This window comes from Panulirus ornatus, chromosome 11, assembly GCF_036320965.1.
Source record: "Panulirus ornatus isolate Po-2019 chromosome 11, ASM3632096v1, whole genome shotgun sequence".
Lineage (NCBI taxonomy): Eukaryota > Metazoa > Arthropoda > Malacostraca > Decapoda > Palinuridae > Panulirus > Panulirus ornatus.
In genome coordinates, this window is record NC_092234.1 from 43,437,875 (window position 1) to 43,458,449 (window position 20,575).

General features: G+C 46.1%; 1 protein-coding gene across 1 annotated transcript in view; it reads left to right on the forward strand.

Annotated features, from left to right (window-relative positions):
* Gat (GABA transporter) overlaps positions 1-20,575 on the forward strand; it is a 103,019-nt gene that overhangs the window by 23,479 nt on the left and 58,965 nt on the right. The gene's annotated exons all lie outside the window — the stretch shown is intronic.

Here is a 20,575-nt window from a genome sequence, read left to right on the forward strand (position 1 = left end):
ACGCCTTTATCCTGGGTGGCCAAACTTGAGAGGCATGATACAAGGTTTGGCCATACGTAACATGTGAACTGCTTGTTGAATGGTATCTGGCCCTACGTAACATGTGAACTGCTTGTTGAATGGTATCTTGTCTGCCTCTGAATGAGATTCTGGTAATTACCAGTTGTCAGTTTGTCTTATTTTGTCTTGGTGTGGGACTCTCTGGCGAAAGGTTAGGTTAGGTTAGGTTAGGTTAGGTTAGGTGATCCAGTACATTCCACGATGCTCTCTCTCTCTCTCTCTCTCTCTCTCTCTCTCTCTCTCTCTCTCTCTCTCTCTCTCTCTCTCTCTCTCTCTCTCTCTCTCTCGTCTCTATTTCTCCTTGTGTCGGAGGCTCCACTCCTCGGCGGGAAGTTCACGTCAAGGCCAGACCGTAACTGGAATATGAGAGCGTTTAAAGAGAGGGAAAAATAATGAGAGAAAAGAAAGAAAAAAATAATGGCCTATTTATCAGTTTTGGTTGAAATTGGAAAAACATCCCTGTGGTGAAGGACAGACAGGAGAGGATAGTGAAACCCAGAGTGTGGCAATGGAAGGAAAGAAAGAGATATCAAAGCGGCCCACTCTCGAGTTGCCACCGGCCGTACAAATCATTATGGCAGGCTCTGCCGCCTCCCTCAGGTTTATGGTGAGTGGCTCACAAGAGCAGAAACCAAAGTGATATGGTGTAGAAAATGGAAATGTGGACAGATAATGAGGCGTAGGGTCAAGGGAAGGGGGTCAGGGTGTCGGGGTCAAACTTGGGTAGGCGAGAGCTGGGATTGGCTTGGATTCGAACTGAGTTTAGTACGTGTTGGAGGGGGGGGGGGGTTGCTTGAACACCCCCTTCCCCTTACCCTTCCCCTCCCTTCCCTTCTCCCTTCCCTTCTCCCTTCCCATAGGCTTGGGAGCAAGTATCCCACACAGGGAGGGAGGGATCGGTCGCGGGGATAAGGGAGTAATTGTTCTGAAAGAGACGACTTTGCTGGATCTGAAGAGGAAGTCCCATTTTCGTCAGCGCCAGACTGATTTGTTTGGGTGATGTGTGTGTGTGTGTGTGTGTGTGTGTGTGTGTGTGTGTGTGCGTGTGTGCGTGTGTGTGTGCGGGGGGTTATGCAGCTGAGGCCCATCATACGTTATATAGAGGTGGTTGGAATGAGTGAATTAGTGCCACATACGATTGAAGGGTTGGGGGGGTGGGAGGGGGAGTAGAGGTTAGTTGAAACCCCCCGCTGCGTTTTACGAATCTAAATTGTTTCTCAGAGAGAGAGAGAGAGAGAGAGAGAGAGAGAGAGAGAGAGAGAGTTGCTTCCGTGTGTAAGAGGGTTGTGGGGGGTAGGGGGGTTGCCAGACACACGACTACCTCCAGCTGACAAACACACACCCCAGAGACACACGACCACCAGCTGACACACGCACCCCAGTCACACGACCACCAGCTGACCACACACACCCCAGACACACGACCACAGCTGACACACACACCCCAGACACACGACCACAGCTGACACACACACCCCAGACACACGACCACCAGCTGACAACACACACCCCAGAGACACACGACCACCACTGACACACACACCCCAGGACACACGACCACCAGCTGACAACACACACCCCAGAGACACACGACCACCAGCTGACACACGCACCCCAGTCACACGACCACCAGCTGACCACACACACCCCAGACACACGACCACAGCTGACACACACACACCCCAGACACTCCGACCACCAGCTGACCACACACACCCCAGACACACGACTACCTCCAGCTGACAAACACACACCCCAGAGACACACGACCACCAGCGGACACACACACCCCAGACACACGACTACCTCCAGCTGACAAACACACACCCCAGACACACGACCACCAGCTGACACACACACACCCCAGACACACGACCACCAGCTGACACACACACACCCCAGACACACGACCACCAGCTGACACACACACCCCAGACACACGACCACCAGCCGACACACACACCCCAGACACTCCGACCACCAGCTGACAACACACACCCCAGAGACACACGACCACCAGCTGACAACACACACCCCAGAGACACACGACCACCAAGCTGACACACACACCCCAGGACACACGACCACCAAGCTGACACACACACCCCAGACACACGACCACAGCTGACACACACACCACCCCAGACACACGACCACCACTGACACACACACCCCAGACACACGACTACCTCCAGCTGACAAACACACACCCCAGAGACACACGACCACCAAGCTGACACACACACCCCAGAGACACACGACCACCAGCTGACACACACACCCCAGACACTCCGACACACCCTAGATGGGAGACACATGTTTGTCGACTTTGGGTGAGGTGGGAGTCGTCACCCAGCCCCAGGTGTGCCCCAGGTGTTCGCCTACATATTGCTTGCCAGGCAATCAGTGTCGACCCCCTGTATTGCTATGAGTTTGAGCCAGGCCTCCCACTCGACCCAGGGACACGTCTCTTAAGTGGACAATAACCACTGGGTTTAATGGCCCTTAAAAAAAAGAAAAGAAAAAATAAAATGGCTTCCCACGACCTTCCATTATCCAATTTAAAAGCCTTATTTTCTCTCTCTCTCTCTCTCTCTCTCTCTCTCTCTCTCTCTCTCTCTCTGGGGGCACACAGACGGAAGGTGCTGGAGGAGGCGGTAGAGGAACGATGCGTACATGATTCGGAGTATTCCTATGAGTCCACGGGGAAAATGAAACACGATAAGTTCCCTAGTGCACTTTCGTGTAATAATCACATCATCAGGGGAGACACAAGAGAGAAATATAACAGTCAGTTGATATACATCGAGGAGACGAAGCTAGGACGCCATTTGGTAAACATGTGATTCTCCATATATATATATATATTATTATTATTATAATTATTATTATTATTATAATTATTATTATTATTATAATTATTATTATTATTATCATTATTATTATTATTATCATTACCATTATTATTATTATTATAATTATTATTATTATTAATATTATTATTATTATTATCATTATTATTATCATTATTATTATTATTTTATTATTATTATTATCATTATTATTATTATTGTTATTATTATTATCATTACCATTATTATTATTATCATTATTATTATCATTACCATTATTATTATTATCATTATTATTATTATCATTACCATTATTATTATTATCATTACCATTATTATTATTATCATTACCATTATTATTATTATCATTACCATTATTATTATTATTATCATTATTATTATCATTACCATTATTATTATTATCATTACCATTATTATTATTATCATTACCATTATTATTATTATCATTACCATTATTATTATTATCATTATTATTATCATTACCATTATTATTATTATCATTATTATTATCATTACCATTATTATTATTATTATCATTACCATTATTATTATTATTATCATTACCATTATTATTATTATCATTACCATTATTATTATTATCATTACCATTATTATTATTATTAATATTATTATTATTATCATTATTATTATCATTACCATTATTATTATTATTATCATTACCATTATTATTATTATTAATATTATTATTATTATCATTACCATTATTATTATTATTAATATTATTATTATTATATATATATATATAATATATATATATAATATATAATATATATATATATATCCAGCTCACGTCATGGAAAGCCATTAAAGTATCTTAACATCTTGTTAAGGCGTGCGTGTGTGTGTGTGTGTGTTGTGTGTGTGTGTGTGTGGTGTGTGGTGTGTGATGTGGTGTTGGGTGTGTGGTGTGGGGTGTGTGTGTGTGTGCACATCTCGGTCACTGTGGTAATACACTGTGCAGTTGGTTTATCGTATCACCAAGTAGGAAAATTCCTCAGTTGTTGACGCCACATGAGACTGGGGTCGGGGGTGAGATCACATAATGAGGTGGTCAGAGATGACTCTTTTCCTAGAGTAACGTTGAGGGTAATTAGTGTGGATAATTAACGCAATTCAAGACGAGGAGGTGGAGGAGGAGGTGGTGGAAAGTTTTCCTAGTGTCCAGCTGGTTTATGTGGCTCCGGCTGACGGTCACCCCAGACGATTATGGTGTTTTGACACAACACACACACACACAACACACACACACACAACACACACACACACACACAACACACACACACACACACAACACACACACACACAACACACACACACACACACCCCAGACACACGACCACCAGCTGACAACACACACCCCAGACACTCCGACACACCCTAGATGGGGACACATGTTTGTCGACTTTGGGTGAGGTGGAAGTCGTCACCCAGCCCCAGGTGTGCCCCAGGTGTTCGCCTACATATTGCTTGCCAGGCAATCAGTGTCGACCCCCCCTGAAATTGCTATGAGTTTTGGAGCGAGGCCTCCACTCGGACCCAGACACGTCTCTTAAGTGGACAATAACCACTGGGTTTAATGGCCCTTAAAAAAAAAACAAAAAAAAAAAAAAAACATCCCTGTGGTGAAGGACAGACAGGAGAGGATAGTGAAACCCAGAGTGTGGCAATGGAAGGAAAGAAAGAGATATCAAAGCGGCCCACTCTCGAGTTGCCACCGCCGTACAAATCATTATGGCAGGCTCTGCCGCCTCCCTCAGGTTTATGGTGAGTGGCTCACAAGAGCAGAAACCAAAGTGATATGGTGTAGAAAATGGAAATGTGGACAGATAATGAGCGTAGGTCAAGGAAGGGGTCAGGGTGTCGGGGTCAAACTTGGGTAGGCGAGAGCTGGGATTGGCTTGGATTCGAACTGAGTTTAGTACGTGTTGGAGGGGGGGGGGGGTTGCTTGAACACCCCCTTCCCCTTACCCTTCCCCTCCCTTCCCTTCTCCCTTCCCTTCTCCCTTCCCTTCTCCCTTCCCTTCTCCCTTCCATAGGCTTGGGAGCAAGTATCCCACACAGGGAGGGAGGGATCGGTCCGCGGGGATAAGGAGTAATTGTTCTGAAAGAGACGACTTTGCTGGATCTGAAGAGGAAGTCCCATTTTCGTCAGCGCCAGACTGATTTGTTTGGGTGATGTGTGTGTGTGTGTGTGCACATCTCGGTCACTGTGGTAATACACTGTGCAGTTGGTTTATCGTATCACCAAGTAGGAAAATTCCTCAGTTGTTGACGCCACATGAGACTGGGGTCGGGGGTGAGATCACATAATGAGGTGGTCAGAGATGACTCTTTTCTAGAGTAACGTTGAGGGTAATTAGTGTGGATAATTAACGCAATTCAAGACGAGGAGGTGGAGGAGGAGGGGTGTGGAAATTTTCCTAGTGTCCAGCTTTTATGTGGCTCCGGCTGACGGTCACCCCAGACGATTATGGTGTTTTCACACACACACCACCCCAGACACACGACCACCAAGCTGACACACACACCCCAGGACACACGACCACCAAGCTGACACACACACACCCCAGACACACGACCACCAAGCTGACACACACACACCCCAGGACACACGACCACCAGCTGACAACACACACCCCAGAGACACACGACCACCAGCTGACCACACACACCCCAGGACACACGACCACCAAGCTGACACACACACCCCAGACACACGACTACCACCAGCTGACACACACACCCCAGGACACACGACCACCAGCTGACACACACACCCCAGACACACGACTACCTCCAGCTGACAAACACACACCCCAGAGACACACGACCACCAAGCTGACACACACACCCCAGACACTCCGACCACCAGCTGACACACACACCCCAGACACACGACCACCAGCTGACACACGCACACCAGACACACGACCACCAGCTGACACACACACCCCAGACACTCCGACACACCCTAGATGGGAGACACATGTTTGTCGACTTTGGGTGAGGTGGGAGTCGTCACCCAGCCCCAGGTGTGCCCCAGGTGTTCGCCTACATATTGCTTGCCAGGCAATCAGTGTCGACCCCCCCTATTGCTATGAGTTTGAGCGAGGCCTCCCACTCGACCCAGACACGTCTCTTAAGTGGACAATAACCACTGGGTTTAATGGCCCTTAAAAAAAAGAAAAGAAAAAATAAAATGGCTTCCCACGACCTTCCATTATCCAATTTAAAAGCCTTATTTCTCTTCTCTCTCTCTCTCTGGGGGCACACAGACGGAAGGTGCTGGAGGAGGCGGTAGAGGAACGATGCGTACATATTCGACGTATTCCTATGAGTCCACGGGGAAAATGAAACACGATAAGTTCCCTAGTGCACTTTCGTGTAATAATCACATCATCAGGGGAGACACAAGAGAGAAATATAACAGTCAGTTGATATACATCGAGGAGACGAAGCTAGGACGCCATTTGGTAAACATGTGATTCTCCATATATATATATATAATATATATATATATTATATATATATATATCCAGCTCACGTCATGGAAAGCCATTAAAGTATCTTAACATCTTGTTAAGGCGTGCGTGTGTGTGTGTGTGCACATCTCGGTCACTGTGGTAATACACTGTGCAGTTGGTTTATCGTATCACCAAGTAGGAAAATTCCTCAGTTGTTGACGCCACATGAGACTGGGGTCGGGGGTGAGATCACATAATGAGGTGGTCAGAGATGACTCTTTTCTAGAGTAACGTTGAGGGTAATTAGTGTGGATAATTAACGCAATTCAAGACGAGGAGGTGGAGGAGGAGGTGGTGGAAAGTTTTCCTAGTGTCCAGCTGGTTTATGTGGCTCCGGCTGACGGACACCCCAGACGATTATGGTGTTTTGACACACACACACACCCCAGAGACACACGACCACCAAGCTGACACACACACCCCAGACACACGACTACCACCAGCTGACACACACACACCCCAGAGACACACGACCACCAGCGGACACACACACCCCAGACACACGACTACCTCCAGCTGACAAACACACACCCCAGACACACGACTACCACCAGCTGACACACGCACCCCAGTCACACGACCACCAGCTGACACACGCACCCCAGTCACACGACCACCAGCTGACACACGCACCCCAGTCACACGACCACCAGCTGACACACGCACCCCAGTCACACGACCACCAGCTGACACACACACACCCCAGACACACGACCACCAGCTGACACACGCACCCCAGACACACGACCACCAGCTGACACACACACCCCAGGACACACGACCACCAGCTGACACACACACCCCAGACACTCCGACCACCAGCTGACACACACACACCACCCCAGACACACGACTACCTCCAGCTGACAAACACACACCCCAGACACTGTGGTGTGGGGTGTGTGGTGTGGGGTGTGTAGTGTGGGGCGTGGGGTGTGTGGTGTGGGGTGTGTAGTGTGGAGTGTGTGGTGTGGGGTGTGTAGTGTGGGGTGTGTGGTGTGGGGTGTGTGGTGTGTGGTGTGTGATGTGGTGTGGGGTGTGTGGTGTGTGATGTGGTGTTGGGTGTGTGGTGTGGGGTGTGTGGTGTGGGGTGTGTGGTGTGGGGTGTGTAGTGTGGGGTGTGTGGTGTGGGGTGTGTGGTGTGGGGTGTGTAGTGTGGGGTGTGTGGTGTGTGATGTGGTGTGGGGTGTGGTGGTGTGGGGTGTGTGGTGTGGGGTGTGTGGTGTGGGGTGTGTAGTGTGGGGTGTGTGGTGTGTGATGTGGTGTGGGGTGTGGTGGTGTGGGGTGTGTAATAAGACGCCCCCGTGTACGACTGGCTGGCCACCAGTATGGAGGGAGAGAGACAGTGATTGTGAGGTTACACTTCGCTTTCAAAGTCATTTCAAACGAGGCCACAACACCGGACCCCTTTGTTTATACCTTGGCGTAAAAGATTTACATGTGTGTGTGTGTGTGTGTGTGTGTGTGTGTGTGTGTAAACAACAACATTGTTTCAACGGCCCCGGGGCGAGACATGCGCCTCTGGCTACCTCCCCCCCCAGGCATGTGGGGAGGGATGCGCGGGGCAATGCGCATGACTGGGTCTTACCCCGTGCGTGGATCTGTGTGCGCTCGGTGGCGCGCAGTGCAGGTACGAGAACATGTGGCCAGATAGAACCTTTGAACAAGTAGGAGAACATTTGAACAAGTAGGAGAACATTTGAACAGGTAGGAGAACACTTGAACAGGTAAGAAAACCTTTGAACAAGTAGAACATTTGAACAAGTACGAGAACATTTGAACAAGTAGGAGAACATTTGAACAGGTAGGAGAACATTTGAACAGGGAGGAGAACATTTGAACAGGTTGGCGAACATTTGAACATGTAGGAGAACACTTGGCCAGATAGAGCTTTTGAACAAGTAGGAGAACATTTGAACAGGTAGGAGAACATTTGAACAAGTAGGAGAACATTTGAACAAGTAGGAGAACATATGAACAGGTGAACCAAACTACAGTAATGATCACGTCATCATTATCTTGTTCCCATGGTGACCATCAGACCAGTACAACAAGCTAATGTCCCGTTTATTCTCGAGACTCTACGAGCGTCACGTGACCATGGATGTTCAGATGATTCGAATCAAAGACTCGAAACATCTGTTCGTGAAACAGGGTCGGAGTCCCTCACATTCGCAATGGCAGGTATTCCATGGATGTTCAGATAATTCGAATCAAAGACTCGAAACATCTGTTCATGAAACAGGGTCGGAGTCCCTCACATTCGCAATGGCAGGTATTCCATGGATGTTCAGATAATTCGAATCAAAGACTCGAAACATCTGTTCGTGATTCAGGGTCGGAGTCCCTCACATTCGCTGTTGTGGGTGTTCCCTTCGTCAGCAGCTCACACAGAGAATGGAACGTAGACATAAGAACGAGACTTGAAACAAGAATGAAAAATGTGATGATTACGCTGAATTATGAATTATTATTATTATTATTATTATTATTATTATTATTATTATTATTATTGTTATTATTATTATCATTATTATTATTATCATTATTATTATTATTATTATTATTATTTTTATTATTATTATTATTATTATTATTATTATTATTATTATTATTATTACCATTATTATTATTATTATTAATATTATTATTATTATTATTATTATTATTATCATTATTATTATCATCATTATTATTATCATTATTATTATTATTATTATTATTATTATTATTATTATCATTACCATTATTATTATTACTATTATTATTATTATTATTATTATTATTATTATCATTATTATCATTATCATTATGAAATGTAAGTTTTGGAACACTACCACATATACGGGATAATGTCATTATTTTACATCCTGTTTGAAGACAATCATTAATTCCTTTTTTTTTCCTATAATTAAGTGGACTGGGGTCGTAGAATCTTCCACTGTGAAAACGTTTTTTGCGTTAATTATTCAGTTCCTGACGTCCCCTTACACCATCCTTAGCAGGTCTTCCCTGTTGAGCTGAGCTGCTCCTTAAACTGTTCACTTCTCGTGAATTTGATAGAAAACGTTTGGATTGTCCCCTACTTGTCCACCACACACTGTTGTTCAAGATTTCTCTGTTCGTTCTGTGCCTTCCTGTGTACGTATCGTGTGTGTGTGTGTGTGTGTGTGTGTGTGTGTGTGTGGTTCCTGTCAGGCTGCCATGGTCATGAAGAGTGACGTGGGGTGATTACTGTCTGCCTGTGTGGACACTCCCCCCTCAGCCCCACACACACACACCACCGCCACGACCCACCTCCTCCCTCCTCCACCTCCTGACACTGGCTGGGGTTGGCGGAGGACATTAACGTCACAGACCCTCAATGTAGACCTTTCCTTAGATTGGTCTGGGAGGTCTTCTACCCCTCACAGCTGGGGGTCTGGGACCTTACCTTACCTTACGATGGTTTGGGAGGTCTTCTACCCCTCACAGCTGGGGGTCTGGGACCTTACCTTACCTTACGATGGTTTGGGAGGTCTTCTACCCTCACAGCTGGGGGTCTGGGACCTTACCTTACCTTACGATGGTTTGGGAGGTCTTCTACCCCTCACAGCTGGGGGTCTGGGACCTTACCTTACCTTACGTATACCTTACGATGGTTTGGGAGGTCTTCTACCCCCACAGCTGGGGGTCTGGGACCTTACCTTACCTTACGATGGTTTGGGAGGTCTTCTACCCCTCACAGCTGGGGGTCTGGGACCTTACCTTACCTTACGATGGTTTGGGAGGTCTTCTACCCTCACAGCTGGGGGTCTAGGACCTTACCTTACCTTACGTATACCTTACGATGGTTTGGGAGGTCTTCTACCCCCACAGCTGGGGGTCTGGGACCTTACCTTACCTTACGATGGTTTGGGAGGTCTTCTACCCCTCACAGCTGGGGGTCCGGGACCAAGCTGTCGTGTTGTCCCAACGCTTAACCAGGCTGTTTGAGGCTGCATCGCAAACCTAGTACAAGCCCAGCGAGCAAAAATAATCGAAACCCTCTCATGTTAGCGTCTGACGAATGGAATAAACGCATGACGTAGAATGTACGTCGATGACGTCACAACATTGACGAGGCGCAGCGACACGTCGTCCTTCCTCCGTCGTCGTCGTGGTGGAGGGCGACGTGGTGTGAGGTGTAGGGTGCCTGGACGAGGAGAGATCTGCGTGCTCTGCGGTAAAATAGATTTAAAAGAAACTACTTTAGTCTACGATCAAAGAGATTGCATAGAAAATGAAAAGAAATCATGGTGTGGGACGTTGGGGGTGAAGAAAACGTGATAGGGGTGTGTGATTGCTTCCTTGATTTTCAGAGGGACAATTACTCCTGATAATTGGGATCCATTTAGGGTCGTTAACGCCGTGATGAGAGTTTAGGGGGGGAGGGGAGATGTTAAATGGCATATTGCTTCGCCAAGGCATTGTGGTAGACCATTTTAAATGGATGGACGAGTTAAGGTGATGTGGTCTAGGGTGTGAGGGAGACTCGATAATAAGTGTTAAAATTGCTCTCACTACTTATGAAATGGAATCATTAGCCAGTTAGGAGTTAGGCTGAGGGCAAGCAAGGAGAGTGGGGAGGCAAGGAGTGGGGTGAGAGGTGTGCTGGAGGGAGAGTTGCTGGCTCCCCTCTCACAGCTTCGGGCAAGAAGAGGGGGGGGGGGGACAGAAAATGGCATGAAGGGTGAAAGAAAATGGCTTTTAAGGGGATGGGGGGTGAAAGAAAATGGCTTTTAAGGGGGGGTGCTTTCTTAATGATTCTCTGTATGGCTTTTTGATTTTCCTAAAGGAGATGGACAGGAAATCTCTATAGAGTTAAACCAATAATTGGGTGGACATGGAAAAGGTAGAAATATGGGAAAGAAATGTGGGATGGGGGTTTACATGTCTGGATACCTCATTAAAAAAAGAGACAAGGGTTGATTAAGGGACAGTTTGATGTTAAGGCTGTAATAGTATGCTTAATGAACCCAGGTAAATGGATGGAGAGAGAGAGGATGATATGGGGGGGCCAATATGGCCTCCTGTAGCTTACATGAGTGATGAGGGACAGTGTATGAGGGGGTATATGAGGGAGACCGGCAATTCATGAGGTGGACAGGGCGCGTGTATGAGAGAGAGAGAGAGAGAGAGAGAGAGAGAGAGAGAGAGAGAGAGAGAGAGAGAGAGAGAGAGAGAGAGAGAGAATTATAGGAAGCATACCCATGGCTACTCACAGTGTGTGTGTGTGTGTGTGTGTGTCTAGTAGGGTGCGTTTGATGTGGGGGGTGGGGATGCGCTTGATGTGGGGGGATGCGCTTGATGTGGGGGGGATGCGCTTGGTGTGGGGGGAAATACGATACTTCCGGATGGAATACATTACTTGACATAATGGGAAGCGTTGAGTGTTGGGGGGTTCACGCCGCCCGTTTTCTTCAGCGCTGTGACGCAGACCTCATGACGTGTGGAGTCCATTTTTTTCTTCTCTCTTTTCTTTCCTCGATTTTTTTTTGTCTGAGCGAACTACATTGACACTCGCCTGTGTAATGATGGGTTTAACGATGGGAAGGGAGCATTTTGTAATATGACCTCAGTCGAGCTGAACTTTGAATAGATGTGTTGAGGTGGGACTTAAGTAAATGGGTTGTGCGGCGTCCGTTTTCTGTTGGTGTGTGTGTGTGTGTGTGTGTGTGTGTGTGTGTGTGTGTGTGTGTGTTTACCTCTCGCGTTTTCCCAAGGCCATGTTAGCGTGTCGTGTGTCGTCCACGACTGGTGAGGAAGTGATTGGTGTATATTGATGAAAGGTCTATGGAATTTCAACATTTAGCTTTTAATTTGCATATTGAGAAGATAGCACACGAGCCAAGACATAGCGGTCCTTGGCCCTGGTACGTAACGCTTGCGTAACAGGAGCGCGTTACGTGTTGTTACCCGTAACACAGAGGGTGGTGACGAAGGCTAACCTGACCCCCCCCCTGACCTTTGACCCCCCTAATTAGGCCTATTCAGTACCTTTGACCCCAATTAGGCCTATTCGGTTGACCCAAAGATAATGTAATTTAGTGAAAAAAAAGTTTTTTGAACATATTTTGTATATCTAGTCTTTCAATATGTATAAGACCGAATGTTCTCTGTTCTGTTATGAACACAGACACAGTAGAACCGGGTTGAACACGTTGCTGTGTTATCAGGTAACTGCACTAAAGATAACAAGGTAACAATAACTGAATTATTGATGATTTGAATATTTGGTGCTCAAAACACTAACTGATAATTTGGCCGCTCAGAACACTAACTGATAATTTGATGCACAGAACTCTAACTGATAATTTGGTGCTCAGAATACTAACTGATAATTATATAGTCAGAACACTGGCTGATAATTTGTGCTCAGAACACCGGCTGATAATTTAAAGCCCAGAAACATGTGCTGATAATTTGGTGCTCAGAACACTGGCTAATGATAACTGGTGCTCAGAACACTGGGTGATAATTGAGGTGACATACAAACACCGTGACAAATACACACGGTATGAATTACAGGGAAACATGGACAAACAAAGACAGATACAATTACGAGATACAGCGACCAGTAACAGTTGAACAAGGACACAGAGCCATGACGAAGCAAACACACAAACCTAAGGCAAGAAAACACACAAACAAAAACATAGGACTCGCTCAAAGCTCTTAGCAGGAAAACAAGAAACATAAACATAGCACGCAATTAAGAACAAATACAGCACACAAGCGGTTACCAGGCCACACACTCAGACAAACAAGGACACGAAAGCAAGGAGCAGCAACCTCACGTCCGTAAACAAACAAACAAACAAACAAAGACGTGAAACGCAATGATTTTTGTGAATGAACACAGTCGTAAGTGGAGGGAGGGAGAGGGAGGGAGTCACCATCACACACACACACACACACACACACACACAGGGACACGCTCTGGGGGCCCCGAGAGAGGAGGACACCACCCCCACCTTCCCTTCCCCTCCCTTCCCCTCCCCTCCCCTCCCTTCCCCTCCCTTCCCCTCCCCCCTTTAGCGGTGGAGGTGGCCGGTGAGGGGAGGGGGGTGGGGTGGGGAAGAGGGGCGTAAGTGCCGGCAGGGGTCAATTGAAGACTGACACTGAGCTGGGGAGGTGAGTGACGGTTGCCATCCCTACTTCCTGCGTCGGGTTCCGGTTGGCCACTGTCCTCTCTCTCTCTCTCTCTCTCTCTCTCTCTCTCTCTCTCTCTCTCTCTCTCTCTCTCTCTCTCTCTCTCTCTCTCTCTCTCTCGCTCGCTTTTCCGGTGGCTTGCGTCCTTGTCGTAAGTGTTCGGGGGAGGGGGGGTCCTCCTCTCTCTCTCTCTCTCTCTCTGGGGGCGGCGGGGCGGGGCGGGGCGGGGCGGCGACTGGCTTTGCGAGGGACTTGCGAGGGGGCCTGACGGGAAGTCTTTCCGGCAAAACCGACGGGTCTTGACGTAACTCATCGGCTGGGCGGGGAAGGGGTCTTGCGTGCGTCACGTTAAGTCATGCGTCGACGTCAGGTCTTTGACGTAACTCATTTTTCGAGGGGCACCTGTGATTCGTCCCGTACGTCTTCCTGCGACGGTAACTCATTTCCTGTGTAGTATATCTGGTAACTCAAGTGCTCTACCGGAGCTTAGTGAGTGCCAGTCACTTGGCCTCCTCATCGTGTTTTCCTCGGCCAAAACACTGAGTTACCTCAACACCTTCCCGCAAAACTGAGGTTTTCCACGAGGCTTTCCTTCGTCAACCATCGTGCGGTCTTCGCTTCACGCGTACCTCAACACTGTTCTTCATTCCAGAGGTTACTCACCTGGAATGCTTACCCTCAACCATCGTGTGGGCTTTAGCCAACACGTACCTCAACACTTTCCAGCGTTCCAGAGGCTACCCACTCGGCCTTCTTACCCTCAACCATCATGTGGTCTTTGGCCAACACTGACCTCAACACTTTCCATCGTTCCAGAAGCTTTCCATTGTCGTACGTCAACCATCATGTGGTCTTTGGCTGACGCCTCAACACTATATTTTTTTTTCATTCCAGAGACCTCGTGCGTCAGCCGTTTTCCAGCCATTGTAACGTTTTTTCCTGGATGTGTTATTATTATCTCTTGCTTGCATCGCTTTTCGAGTCTTCTTGCCTTTGGTTATGTAATCTCTCACTGTAGCTGTATCTCTGGGGTTTTTTTTGTAGTGGGTCTGGTTCTGGTTACAGAAGGTCGTACAGTGAATACGTCTATTCCCATCAGCTTTCACGATGGTGCTACCTTTGAGGACGCCTGTGCGGGTCATAGATACGATATTATGGCACTTAGGCTTGACCCTTAGGAACGAGCGAGGGAATATGGCGAGAAGGATTTGATAAGTAGGAAAGGTGTGTGTGTGTGTGTGTGTGTGTGTGTGTGTGTGTGTATCGAACATGTCGCTTGGGGTCGTTCCCTTTTAGCCAGATTTGAATAACGACCATCCAATATGGAGATCTGGGGAGGAGACACCCGACGTAAATTACCGTTGCTACACTTTTGTCTCGTATGCAAATTTGTCCGGAAGGGGGGGGGGGGGGTCCCCCCCAGTTGTCCAGTTAAGATGATTAATGTTTATTGGATAAACGGTGATAATATCCACTGGTGGGATAGACGGTGATAATATCCACTGGTGGGATAGACGGTGATAATATCCACTGGTGGGATAGACGGTGGTGATATCCACCGGTGGTGTTTTCACCATCATCTCCCAGATGGGACGTGTTCAGAAGGCGGCGCGGGAGCTGAGGGGTTTACGACCGAAGCAAACGTTTCGAGTGGAAACGAAGCACGTTTCATATATTTATATATCCTTCCGTTTTCTAACTCTGGTTTTTTTTTCCCCTTCGAATGGCATAAATCTTTGTCCCGTTTTCTACACGTGAGTTTTGATTTCCTTCCTCGTAAAAAATTCATTGGACTTTCCTTCGATGAAACAGTGTGTGTGTGTGTGTGTGTGTGTGTGTGTAAGGGGGGGGTATGTGATTCATTTCAAAAGTTTTCTTCGTTATTTCTAATTATTTATCGTCGAAGGATCGAACCCGTGGCAACACGTGAATGTAACATGAATGTAAAATGCCACTGGACACTGAAATGACAACGTTCTAACGTTAGAATTAACCCACACACAACACTGATTCAGACCAGGGTTCGAACCTCCTCGAAGCAGCATCCTCGAAGCTTCGGTCGTGTCCCTCGAGATCGAACCATCATAACCTCGTCAGGTTCCCGTGGGAAGGGAGCGTGTTTTCCATTCCTTGATATCCTTCGAGCCAGCTAGCCAGCCATCCATCTATAGTGTTTACATGTGGGCAAGACTGTGACAAACAAGGCATTACGACACACACACACACACATACAAAAACTTTCCTTTTTCTTTTTCTTTTTCTTCTTCTTCTTTAGCCGTGTGCGTAGTGTGGCAGACATTTCGGGTTCGCAGTGTTGTAAAATGGCTTTGTGATCATTAAGGCTTGACCACTTCGCCTGGACTCTTTGTGGATGTGTGTATCACCTCACTATGTCTGTCTGTCTGTCTCTCTCCTTCGTCAGGAGCTCGGAGGCGTTGGATGGCTTATCAGTCATGATCTTAGTTGTAAGGATTTCCTATATATATAATTTTCCAAAAGAAGGGACAGAGAAGGGGGCCAGGTGAGGATATTCCCTAAAAGGCCTAGTCCTCTGTTCTTAACGCTACCTCGCTGATGCGGGAAATGGCGAATAGTATGAAAGAAAAGATATATATATATATATATATATATATATATATATATATATATATATATATATATATATATATATGTGTGTGTGTGTGTGTGTGTGTGTGTAATGATTTAACTTGTATTTCTAACCTGACTCCTACCTAACATGTAGGAAAGCCTTTACTTACCTCAGGCCATGCGAGTTAGTACACAAATTTCTAATCATTTTCCAGCCGATATTTCCCATCATTCTTTCTCCTCTGCCAATAACACCGCAGCTCTGCCCCCGACGCGTCCCGTACCACACAACGCAGTTGTTGTGTGACGTATTTCTGTTAATGGGATTTGCCAGCAAATGATTATGTTCAAGATTAGGGTAAGATTTACTTACGAATCATTACATCCGTCTCATGGTTTATTTGACAGTATATATATATATATATATATATATATATATATATATATATATATATATATATATATATATATATATAAATATATATATATATATATATATATATATTTTTTTTTTTTTGTGCTTTGTCGCTGTCTCCCGCGTTTGCGAGGTAGCGCAAGGAAACAGACGAAAGAAATGGCCCAACCCCCCCCCCCCCATACACATGTATATACATACGTCCACACACGCAAATATACATACCTACACAGCTTTCCATGGTTTACCCCAGACGCTTCACATGCCTTGATTCAATCCACTGACAGCACGTCAACCCCGGTATACCACATCGCTCCAATTCACTCTATTCCTTGCCCTCCTTTCACCCTCCTGCATGTTCAGGCCCCGATCACACAAAATCTTTTTCACTCCATCTTTCCACCTCCAATTTGGTCTCCCTCTTCTCCTCGTTCCCTCCACCTCCGACACATATATCCTCTTGGTCAATCTTTCCTCACTCATTCTCTCCATGTGCCCAAACCACTTCAAAACACCCTCTTCTGCTCTCTCAACCACGCTCTTTTTATTTCCACACATCTCTCTTACCCTTACGTTACTCACTCGATCAAACCACCTCACACCACACATTGTCCTCAAACATCTCATTTCCAGCACATCCATCCTCCTGCGCACAACTCTATCCATAGCCCACGCCTCGCAACCATACAACATTGTTGGAACCACTATTCCTTCAAACATACCCATTTTTGCTTTCCGAGATAATGTTCTCGACTTCCACACATTCTTCAAGGCCCCCAGAATTTTCGCCCCCTCCCCCACCCTATGATCCACTTCCGCTTCATTGTTTCCATCCGCTGCCAGATCCACTCCCAGATATCTAAAACACTTCACTTCCTCCAGTTTTTCTCCATTCAAACTCACCTCCCAATTGACTTGACCCTCAACCCTACTGTACCTAATAACCTTGCTCTTATTCACATTTACTCTTAACTTTCTTCTTTCACACACTTTACCAAACTCAGTCACCAGCTTCTGCAGTTTCTCACATGAATCAGCCACCAGCGCTGTATCATCAGCGAACAGCAACTGACTCACTTCCCAAGCTCTCTCATCCCCAACAGACTTCATACTTGCCCCTCTTTCCAAAACTCTTGCATTTACCTCCCTAACAACCCCATCCATAAACAAATTAAACAACCATGGAGACATCACACACCCCTGCCGCAAACCTACATTCACTGAGAACCAATCACTTTCCTCTCTTCCTACACGTACACATGCCTTACATCCTCGATAAAAACTTTTCACTGCTTCTAACAACTTTCCTCCTACACCATATATTCTTAATACCTTCCACAGAGCATCTCTATCAACTCTATCATATGCCTTCTCCAGATCCATAAATGCTACATACAAATCCATTTGCTTTTCTAAGTATTTCTCACATACATTCTTCAAAGCAAACACCTGATCCACACATCCTCTACCACTTCTGAAACCACACTGCTCTTCCCCAATCTGATGCTCTGTACATGCCTTCACCCTCTCAATCAATACCCTCCCATATAATTTACCAGGAATACTCAACAAACTTATACCTCTGTAATTTGAGCACTCACTCTTATCCCCTTTGCCTTTGTACAATGGCACTATGCACGCATTCCGCCAATCCTCAGGCACCTCACCATGAGTCATACATACATTAAATAACCTTACCAACCAGTCAACAATACAGTCACCCCCTTTTTTAATAAATTCCACTGCAATACCATCCAAACCTGCTGCCTTGCCGGCTTTCATATATATATATATATATATATATATATATATATATATATATATATATATATATATATATGTATATATATATATATATATATATATATATATATATATATATATATATATATATATATATATATATATACACGCTTTACCGATTTGAGAATTTCATTATCGAATTTTGGAAATTAATCTCAGTTCACAGTATCTTAAATTTTCTCTCGAGGGGAGAGAGAGAGAGAGAGAGAGAGAGAGAGAGAGAGAGAGAGAGAGAGAGAGAGAGAGAGAGAGAGAGAGAGAGAGAGTTGCCTCGGTTTCCACAAATTAGATATACGTATCTACATTATGTTGGTTTAGCTTTGTCTTCTTGTAGCCATAATGTCTTTTATTAGATTACATTGAATTACATTGTCTTTTGAAGCTTCGAATGGCGTTCCGAATCGCTTCGAAATCCTGACGCGGATCAGATGCTTTCAGAACGGGAGAAAGGTTTATAGAATTTTAGTATGATAAAATACAAGATGGATGGGTATAGGAGGGTCATGGGAAGAATACAGGAGGTCATAGGAAGATGAAATAATACAGGAAATCATAGGATAGAATACAGGCGGTCATAGGTAAAGGCAGTCATTCATAGAAAACAGGCAGGTAGAAGAACAACAATGAAAGAAAACGGTGATCTTAAATAGGTGTTCTTGTATTCTTCAGTTGGATCAGTGACGTTTGCATAACCCGCTGGAGCACAATCATCATCTCTTTGTGCTGATTATACTAATTATATTGATCAGTTTAGTGCAGGAGGGACCAAGTTTATCTAAATGTTCCATACCGGCTGTGAGAGTAACACTATCGGTGTCACATCTGTAGATACAGTTACTCTCTTTCTTGTGAATTCATTGGCGACTGGGACGAGTGATTCGATGTGGAGAATAGCCCATTGCTCAGTGGACTGTTGGCAAAATGCATGTGTTGGCAGTAATGATGGTAATCATAGTAGTAATATCATTAACGGCTTAATTAATCATGTGCATACAACAGGTGAAACTAGACAACATCAACACAAAGGGTTACTATGGAGATTAATGATTGATCTGTTGATTAATCATATTGATCACTGTGTTTAGGATGGTGGGTGGTCATGTAGCTGTCTGTACGGGGTCGATGTGGGTGTGGTGCCGAACTGCAACTCGGGGACGAGGGATCTCTGGTGGCAGGAGGCAACAATGGCGGGGATGGTGCAGTGTACCTTATTCCTGAGGTTTGAGATGAGTTCCGAGTGGTGTTTGGAGAGAGTTTTGGGAGGACCCGTGAGCTGAGCGCGTCTTTGTAGTATAGTTGCCAGAGGGCACCTTTTGAAATAGTCCCCTATTGTATGGTGGATAAGGAGGGAGGCCAGGCCGGGGGAGGGGCAGGCATAGGTGAGTTTGGGAAGAACGGAAAGTTCCGGAAATGTTTTGGAGTTGAGGCGCAGGAGGAGGGCGAGGCGTTTCGAGTCTCTTGAGAACTTTAGAGACGATAGTTGAAGTTTTACGTGAGAAAAAGTTTCAGAAAAGCAAACAACAGGAGGCGTGATTAGCTAACAACTGAAGGATTTGATGATGGTATTTACGCGCTGCTTCCAGCTTAGTAGTGTATCGCCCAGAGCGACGCTGAGGTGCCTGGTGGAGGTGGTCAGCCCTGGAGGAGGCTGGGGACCTAGTGAAGACAGTAGGGAGGGGACGTGGTTGGAGGCGAGGCTGTGTGTTGTACATAACCACGGTCTTGGTGTGGGTGGTTGTTGGAGACGTGGTGTGGCGGTGGTCCAGCTCGGGCGGCTGTGAGAGGATGCTGTGGTGGGCGATTGTAGTTCGGGAGAAATACCGTCCAACACCATCAACAAGGGTGAGGTCGTTGTCGTACTGTTTACCAACGAGCAACTAGCTACCTCCTCCTCCAGTAGAGGAATGGCAGACGTCCTGTGTATCATGTCGTGTTGGACGCCACAGCTGAGGGGGACTGGAAGGTGGAGATGGACCCCCTCACTCCTCCTCCTCGGTAGCGAAGAGCCTGACGAAGCTCAGTGGGGAAGAGTCTGCGATGCCATGTAATGCGACTTTCCTCCCTGCAGGTTCACGCCCTTATTAATGCCTTCGGGAGTCGACCAGGGTCAGGGCTAC